At 42.0% G+C, this 9,805-nt stretch overlaps 1 long non-coding RNA gene across 1 annotated transcript in view; it reads left to right on the top strand.

The window, feature by feature from the left end:
* Positions 1-5,371: 5,371 nt before the first annotated feature.
* Positions 5,372-9,805, top strand: part of LOC142071095 (uncharacterized) — a 54,562-nt gene continuing 50,128 nt past the window's right edge. The window contains exon 1 of the long non-coding RNA XR_012667063.1: positions 5,372-5,961. This is a non-coding gene — a long non-coding RNA (uncharacterized LOC142071095). The remainder of the gene's footprint in view (positions 5,962-9,805) is intronic.

The raw sequence follows: 9,805 nt of genomic DNA, 5'->3' as shown, positions 1-9,805 counted from the left end.
GGAGAGAGTGTGAGGTTGGGGGTCAATGTGTAATTCTAGTGCTGTTGCACTGCACCTTTATCTTCCTTTTACGAGGGCAGGCAAGGGAGCAATGCCACAGTAATCAAACTTCTGTTTAAAAAAAAAAAACTGGTTATATTCTCTCATATCGCCAATGAAAGTGGACAAGAACTTCTTTGTGCTCTTATTTCTAACAGAGAGTGGAGGGAAGCAAAGTGGGCAAAGACATTATGTGGAGGGAAAAGGCAGTAACCGTTGCTCAAGGAGGACTCCGTCAGAAGGGTACAGGGAATAAACACTCTTCCCCCTGGTGTTCCTGTTAAGTCAATACTCCCACCTGACCTGGGCTTCCAATTCCTTTTTGCTCCCTTTTGCCTTCCCCTCAGAACTCAGTGTAGTGGGGTTCCTTAAAGGGACCACGACCCCTGTTCTTCCTGCCACCCAGTTAAAGCCCCACTCTATTCACCACAAAACCATCCTCATGTGTATCAGGAGAATGGTGCTATCCGCTTATACTTCTTTCTCTCTGACACTTTTGGCTAGAATTGACACCAGTCCCCTGGTTTCCTGCTGCATATTTAAAGAATCAGCACTCATATCCTCACATCCGCCATGGCTTATCATGTGTTAGTTCTGCTTGAGTGGATCTCTGCAACATATGGAGATGTGCATAGGGACACTTACTTGGTGCACTGCACGAAGGCTTAGGTTTTGTTCAAAATGAATGAATTTCACCAGAATGTATATTTTCGGTGCAGTGGGCCAGGTTGTGATCACTATTACTTGAAGAAAAGGAGTACTTTGTGGCACCTTGGAGACTAACCAATTTATTTGAGCATAAGCTTTCGTGAGCTACAGCTCACTTCATCGGATATCCGATGAAGTGAGCTGTAGCTCACGAAAGCTTATGCTCAAATAAATTGGTTAGTCTCCAAGGTGCCACAAAGTACTCCTTTTCTTTTTGCGAATACAGACTAACACAGTTGTTACTCTATTACTTGAAGGTAAATCCAGAGCAACAGCACTAAAATCAGTGGAGTTACTCTAGTTGTAGACTGGTGTAAGTGAGATCAGAATCTGGCTCCTTGCTGTAAGTTTTCCATTCCTTCTCCTTCATTATTCTCACACTGTGCTTTTATTCGAGTTTTGGTTAAATAAATTCTTTCATTAGCATCTCTCTTTCTCTCTATCTAATTCTCTTTTCTTACCTGACTTTCAGTTGCTAGAGACATTCACAGAAGAAGGTTGTGGGGTTCTTTATAAAACAACCTCTTTCTAATACATTCATCCTCTTCAGGAATATTTCAGCTATCTCACAGAGTAATCACTGGTATAAAGCAGATGTATATTCATGAGAGTGCATATTATAGTACATTCACTATCAAAGCAACACAACATAACTTTTAGCTCAGTGCAGCTGAAATGACAAATACCCAGTGTTTTTAAATATACATCTGTCAATATCAGTCTATTTCACAAAAATCTTATTGTGCAAATGTAATTGAATCTAAATTTATTATGTAATCAGAGAAAATCATTTTGCTGTGTATGTGAGGGGGGGAAATCCCCAGAAAATTGGCTGTAAAGTATTGCTCAGTTGGAATTCTATTTTTTTATAGAGTGAAATGAACAAAGCATAAGATTAAAGGGAAAAAATATTAGTTTTGATGGTGCTCTCTAATGACTGGTTTGTATCTGAAACTTTATAGGTGAGAGTGTAATTGTTGTAATGCTGTAGAAAATTTCTGGATGTATCATCAGAAATATCTTATGCCTAATAATGTGTACTAAATATTATTTTTATCAAATTAAAATGTTTGCATTAAGGGGTGAATTTCACCAGGTGCTCTCTGAGTAAGGCACGTGCACCATCTAAATTGGGCCTGAGACCTATTTTGAGGATGTAAATCAGACCTAGGCCCTGTTTCATCAAGGTATGTAACCACATACCTAATGCGAAGCATATCAGTGATCCCATGGGAGTGCAGCTGAGTCTTGTAATTTCATCACGAGTCACATGACATTTGATGTTCTTCTTAAAGCCCCTAGCTCCTGGAGTCATGCGACTGTGCATGAGACTCTCAACTGACATTTTTCTGAAAGTAATTTTCTAGCTCTCATGGTTGCAGAGAAAAAAATGGAAAACAAGGATCCCTTTAAGTCTAAAAAGACAGGAGGCATATAAACAGAACCCCACATTTATTGTTTTTAACATTTTTTGATGATTATGTAAATCTCATGAGTTTGTGGGCCTCACTTATGACTTTTGCATGCTCATTGTGGGTGATACTACTCACGTGCTTAACATTAGACATGTAGTTAAGTACCTTAATAAATTGGGCCTTTCCTGGTGAATAGGCCTTGTTGCAGGTCCCCCCTGTGAATCTAGTAAAACAGGGCAGTTGTCCCCAATGCATCCCAAGTAATGTGTGTTACTGTTAATTTTCTACTTCTATTGCTTTCTGTGCATTGGAGGGATGAAAAAATATGCATCAGTGGAGTATCGATTTTCCATTAATATAATCCATACTAACATTGTTTGAACTAAGTTGCCTCTAACCTCCATTCAGCTGTTTTGCAATGTTTCTAGCCTCTAGAGGGAGACATTCTGATCTGATAACCAGAGAAAGAGGCAAGCTGATATTCATCAAAGCAAAGAAAAGAAGTTAACAATAAGGGCAGTCATCATGCTGTAAAGGATACAGGATCAGAATATTAATATGTACAGTTTATTAAATGATGATTTTACAGTACTTTGTGGTTTCTGACATCAAAGTGAAAAATTGCTCTTTTTCAGAATAAAAGTAATATAGGCTTGAAGATGGTACTAACTAATAGATTATTTTGCACAACATTAAACTTCCATATGCTTGCAGGAATATTTGATGCTACAGTACTTTTAAACAACTGTGATACAATTAATTTCTCAAACTACATGCACCAGCAGCTAATAACCATAAATGTATTACTCAAGCGGTTGTACTGATAAAAAGCATTTTTTACAGTGCATCCTAATGTAGAGTGTAAATTTATTTCACAGCAATGGCCCATAAATTCTGCTCATGAACCTTGCTATTTCCACTACTGGTGATTTATCATTTTGTATTATCATAAAATCATAGATATTAGGGTTAGGAATGACCTCTTGGTTCCTCTAGCCCATCTCTCTTCATCTCGGCAGGATTCTATTCACACATTTTTACAGACTCCCCCATTAGTTCCCTCTCTAGTGCACTGTGAAAACTTCCAGTGATTGTGATACTATGACCTCTGTTGGCAGGTTATTCCATTATCTAATTGACCTCACTGTTATAAAGGCTTTTTACTCTTTGGCCTCCATTTATACCTTTCTTAATTTTAGGCCATTGCTTCTCGTTTCACCCATAAAGACAAATGAAAATAACCCCTTCCTTTTCTTTTGTATTAATTCCTCACGGGTACTCATAGATATTTATCATGTCACGCCTTGCTTTACTTTTCTCTAGTCTGTACCAATTCAGTGCTCTTAGCCTCCCTCCATAGGTCATGTTTTCTAAACCTTTCAGCATTTTTACTGCCCTTCTCTCTACTTTAATGATGTCGTTTTTTTTCATAGTACAGAGCCCAAAACTACACAAAGTGCTCCAGATGTGCCCTCACCAGCGTTTTATATTTTTATATAGAAAAATAATACTTCCCACCCCAAAGTGCTTTCCAGCTGAGGATTTTAAAGCACTTTACAAACATATATGAAATGGCCATGCCAAGACTCGAAGTAGGTATATATTATTGTCTCCATTTTAAAGACAGGGAAGGTTTCTTGATTTTCTCAGTGTCATGTAGGGAGTCTGTGATACATACCAGTCATGTATGTTAACCTTAAGAGGCATCCTTTTACCTTCTGGGTCCTGCCTTTGTTCATATATCACTGTCAGGGTTCTTTCCCCACTTTGAACTCTAGGATACAGATGTGGGGACCCGCTTGAAAGAGCCCCTAAGCTTATTCTTACCAGGTTAGGTTAAAAACTTCCCCAAGGTACAAACTTTGCCTTGGCCTTGAACAGTATGCTGCCAGCACCAAGCGTTTTAAACAAGAACAGGGAAAGAGACCACTTGGAGACGTCTTCCCCCAAAATATCCACCCAAACCCTACACCCCCCTTTCCTGGGGAAGGCTTGATAATAATACTCACCAATTTGTACAGGTGAACACAAACCCAAACCCTTGGATCTTAAGAAATCAATGAAAAATCAATCAGGTTCTTAAAAGAACAATTTTAATTAAAGAAAAGGTAAAATAATCACCTCTGTAAAATCAGGATGGAAAATACTTTACAGGGTATTCAGATTCAAAACACAGAGGATCCCCCTCTGGGCAAAACCTTAAAGTTACAGAAAACAGGAATAAACCTCCCTCTTAAAACAAGGAAAATTTACATAAAACAAAAGATAAACTAATCCGCTTTACCTGGTTTACCTATACTGGTTGCAATATTGGAGACTTGGATTAGGATGGGTTGGAGAAGATGGATTTCTGTCTAGCCTATCTCAGTCCCAAGAGAGAACAAACACGTAAACAAAGAGCACAAACAAAAGCCTCCTCCCCCCAAGATTTGAAAGTATCTTCTTCCCTTATTGGTCCTTTGGGTCAGGTGCCAGCCAGGTTAGTTGAGCTTCTTAACCCTTTACAGGTAACAGGATGTTGCCTCTGGCCAGGAGGGATTTTATAGCCCTATTTTTTTATAGCACTGTATACAGAGAGGTTGTTAACCTTCCCTTTATATTTATGACAATCACAATATAGAATTTGCCATACTGGTGGCAGGAACATGTCACAACCCGTGTTCACTTCATGGGTTCTACCATATCCAGCTCCTCTTCTAAAGTGCTACTCCCTAAACCATATCCTTATGTGAAGCACGTGGATTCTTTCTTTTGAAGTGAAACATCTGGCTATGGAACACTTGCAGAGCAGCCACAAAGCTCCACTCCCTGTGCAGCCTTCCTGTTGGAGTGGTGGTGGTGGAATGGGAGGATCTGCACAACTGCAGACCCCTGAGACTTGACCTTTCCTGGCGCATGATTGTTCCCTAAGCCCTGTATTTGCTGCTGCCCATGGGGCTTGTGTAAAAATGGTTATTTCCTGCACAGCTCCCACACATCAAGCCCACTTTGAGTGCAATGGAAGGACGCTTGCTGCATTGCATGGAGATACACTAGGGCTATGAAAGAGACCTGCACTGAGGGCTATTTTGATAGGATGGAATAGTGGCTGAACACAGAATGAGCTGCAAGAATGCATCCTTTTCAGTAAATCTACCTATTTTAGCTTTAATACAGTGCCTATCACAGTGGTTCCTGAGGACTGTTTCTGGGTATGAGTTTCATGCTCCCAATATCTGCTTAGTTCCCTGCAGAAAGTATATTTACCTGGGCAGTGTGTGGGAGGAATGGGTGAATTTATGTCCTCTGCATTAATTTGCATCGTGAACCTTTACTAAGCTTCAGTTCAGAGGACACTTTCTGGAGGCCTGAGTTCCAAAATTATGGGTGAATCAAGGCCACAGTTTCACTTGTAATTACTACACTTGCACTTTTAATTGCAGGTGCCTAACTAGCTCTTTGTTTTTTGAGTCACTCAATTTCCTTGCACAGCCATAGTAATCGCTTATGCAATTGGGTGGGTACATTTTTGAACACTGCTCCTGGGGCGGGGGCACACAATTCATATAGCCCGCATTTTTTCTGTGCCCCCCGCGCAGAAAAAATGCAAAAATGCAAAAAAAAAAAAAAAATCTGCCGGGGGACACGCGCCTCCTCCCCGGCAGCGCTTCTGCTCCACCATGTCTGGCGCAGCTTCAGAGACGGGAGCGGGGGGCTGGGCTGAGTGTACGTGCCTGCCAGTGACTTATTCCTGGGGGGTTTCTGCGGGACTGCCAGAAAACAGCATGGAAACAGCGTGGGGGGCGGCAGCGGCGAGCAGGTGCGTAGTGGTTTTTTTTTAGGGGGGGGTAAATTGCCCCACAAACAGAGGCAAGGCATGGGGGGGGGCACACAGGGTTACATGCCACTGCCCTCGCCCCCGCCATTTCTGCAAATGCAGAGCTGCCCAGCTCGGAAGCTGCGTCTCCTCTCCGGCTCCGCTGACTCTGCAGCTGAAGGCAGCCTCCGGGGTCCTAGGGCCAGTGGGGCTCCCCTTCTGTGGGCAGGGAGCCTTCCGCTGAAGTGAGCTGTAGCTCACGAAAACTTATGCTCCAATACATTTGTTAGTCTCTACAAGTCCTCCTGTTCTTTTTCCTGTTTTCTGTGCAACAGTGGGGCTGGGTAACAGGCAGTGGGGAAGGAAGGTGAGTGGAATAGGGCAGGAGGAGGGGAACCTGGGAGTGAGGGGAGAGGGAAGGAGAAGAAAAGGGGAGTCACAGGGGAGAGGGATCCCGGCAAGTGGTATCCCCTCAGCAGCAGCTGGGGCTCCCCCATCGAACCCTCACCCTGACAAGCCCTGCCCCCCTACACCTGAATCCCTCCAATAAGCCCCGCACACTCAAACCTCCACCCCACTGAGCCCCAACCAGCTGCACCTGGACCCCCACCCTTTCAAGCCCCACTACTCCAGCACCTGGACTCTCCTCTGTCTCCCTCGCTGAGCCCCTTCTCCCCACATCCAGACCCTCCCCGCTGAGCCCAGCCACCATCACCTGGATCCCCTGCAGAGTCCCATTGCCCCTGCACCCGGAACCCCCCCAACAAGCCCCTGTGCATCCAGATCTGCACCCATATTGCCCTACACAGAAACCTGCCCCTCCACAATTGGATCCTGCTAGGCTGAGCCTGCCTACCCACACCTGGTGTGCCTGGCACAGAGCAGCAGGGCCTCAGGGTTTTTATGAGGCAGGCCCAGCTCTTGCACTGGGTCAGGGGCAGGTGTAGCCTTGCTACCCAGTCTCTGTACTGAGTTGATGTGGGGGATTCAGGGTGATCTCCCACCTCAATGCAGCCAGTTGCCTGTTCTCCCCACTGCCATGCTGGAGCCACATTTATTTATTGGCAAATAAAATTTGCAGAATTTAAAAATATTGTGTGCATAATTTTTAGGTGCATAATTCCCCCAGGAGTAGAAAATTTGCGTTTAGTATATACTCTTTGGACTTCCATTTTCTATGATGTCTGCATCATTATGATAGCTAATACATGAACTTTGAGATAACCAAAATGGCAGCTGAGGAAACTTTTTTTTTTTGTGTCTCACTTCAGAGAGAATTGGTTCTACGGTGTATTTTGAAGTGTGAAGCTCAGTTCTAAGGATTCACAAATGGAGAGAAGCACATAGATGGCTTTATTCTTCACTGTCTTGCACCTTCTATAGTATTTTACACTTGTGCAAAGTGGGCCAGATCCTCAGACCTATTAAAAGCTGCTTATTACAACTTCAGCGGTACAAAGCTTTAAAGATGGCTTCAGTGCCAGGTAGAGGATTCCCTCTTCATTTGGGGATCTCCCAGCAGTGTAGATTTATTGAGGTGGCTCCCATACAACCTTGCTACCAGCCTCTTGATGTAGGAGAACTGGGTAAGAAAAGGGAAACTGGCTAGAGTGGCCCTACTGCAGATATTGACATCTGGGCAAAACGTAGAGCAGTCCTGAGTCTGCTTTATATTCAAGGGACTGAGTTGACCAACTTCAGGATCAGGGGATCAGAAATCTCACTTAAACCAACCTTTGTTCTTCTGCTTCTCAGGAGCACTGAGCCTATCTCACCCACAGCTGAAGATCTATCCCAGAGTATGCAAACTGGATGTGAAATGCTACCATTCTCACCTGGTAGCATTTTACACTCACTCTGCACAAGTGTAAATGATTGAGGAATCAAGCCGTTAACAAACTTTAGCAAATGTGGGCCCAATTCTCCCTGCCTTGCACGGTCCTTTAGACTTGGGCAAATTGGTTGTAACATGCAACAACCATGTGCATGGTATGTTTTTGTGTGGGTGTCTTTTAGATCCACTTTGAATTTGCAAAGTGTAGATGACTACAATTTGAATTGTTTAGATGATTTGATTGATTTGAAGATATTGCAGTTGATGTGGTCATATTGTGTATTTGAGAACTGTAAAATTTCAGCTATCTTTCTCCAAGGGGAATATTATTTTATTTAAAAGAAAAGGGTTTTTCCCCCCCCTCTGTTGAACCAGACTTGTGTTATGTGCCTGGGATTTCTCTATTTCTGTTTCAAATTCTTCAGCAGTGCTGAGTTATTTAAAAAATAATCAAAGACTTTTTTTAAAAAAATCATTGAACTTGTATAATCAAAGGGATTCATTTGGGAGATGTTGTGCTCTCTCTGACTCTGTTTCTCTCTATTTTCTCTGACACCATACATCAGACCCCAAAATGAACATTGAACTGTCAAGACTAAAACAATATGAACACTTTTATGCAAACAATTTTTCTCTTTTCTTAGTCTGGTACTGTTAATGGAAAATCCCAAAATGGATTTTCAGTCAGTTTCATTAAATAGATATGTTAATTCTTTGAATAGACATCAGAGAGCATTTAAAGCTGAAATATAAGAAACCAGGAGAAAGTGTATGTATTTCTTACCAGCTTTTCTTTCTATGTAGTTAAGTAACTGGGTGAAAACTATTTAGATCAGATAACAATCTGCTAAATACTTTAGATTTCCAATACATGCCTGGAATTCTACTTTAGCCAAAAAAGGGGTGCTAATGGGCATCTCTGTGCATTTATATATGAGGAAGATCTGTCTCTGAATCAAGCCTTCATCTGAAATAAGTTAGTAATAATAACAGCAAGAACAGCTTGCAAGAGAGAGAGAGAAATCATAAACTAAGTAACTACTACAAAAAGAAAAGGAGTACTTGTGGCACCTTAGAGACTGGGGGGGCGGGGAGGGGAGTGGTTTGAGCATTGGCCTGATAAACCCAGGCTTGTGAGTTCAATACTTGAGAGGGCCTTTTAGGGATCTGGGGCAGAAATTGGGGATCGGTCCTGCTTTGAGCAGGGGGTTGGACTAGACGACCTTCTGAGGTCCCTTCCAACCCTGATATTCTATGACTAAACAAATTTATTTGAGCATAAGCTTTCGTGAGCTACAGCTCACTTCATCGGATGCATTCAGTGGAAAATAGAGTGAGGAGATTTATATACATAGAGAACATGAAACAACCACTACAAGGAATTCTGCTTTAATTAGAAATGTTTTTTCCTCATTGGAAATATCAAGATTTTGGTTACATGAAACCTTGGCGCGCGTGTGTGTATATATATAAAGGTATCAATATGCTGTTCATGGGCATGCATGTTAACCTGTCCTCTCCCAGCAACCCATATGTATTGTAATGCACCCTACCATGTAGTAAGAGGTTGATCAGAGAATCATAGAACTGTAGGACTGGAAGGGACTGCGAGAGGTCTTCTAGTCCAGTCCCCTGCACTCAAGGCAGGACTAAGTATTATCTAGACCAGGGGCTCTCAACCTTGCCAGATTACCATGTCCCTTTGAAGAGTCTGATTTTTCTTGTGTACCTCCAAGTTTCACCTCACCTAAAAGCTTACAAAATCTGACATAAAAATGCAAGTGTCACAGCACATGGCTACTGAAAAATTTCTTACTTTCTCATATTTACCATATAATTATAAAATAAATCAATTGGATTATAAACATTGTACTTACATTTCAGTGTATAGTATACAGAGCAGCATTAACAAATCATTGTCTATGAAATTTTAATTTGTACTGACTTTGCTAGTGCTTTTTGTATAACCTGTTGCAAAACTAGGCAAATAACTAGATGAGTTGATGTACCCCC

The sequence above is a fragment of the Caretta caretta genome, chromosome 2 (assembly GCF_965140235.1).
Source record: "Caretta caretta isolate rCarCar2 chromosome 2, rCarCar1.hap1, whole genome shotgun sequence".
NCBI lineage: Eukaryota > Metazoa > Chordata > Testudines > Cheloniidae > Caretta > Caretta caretta.
The sequence above is the reverse complement of the archived record's forward strand: the minus strand, read 5'-3'. Positions and strand labels throughout refer to the sequence as shown.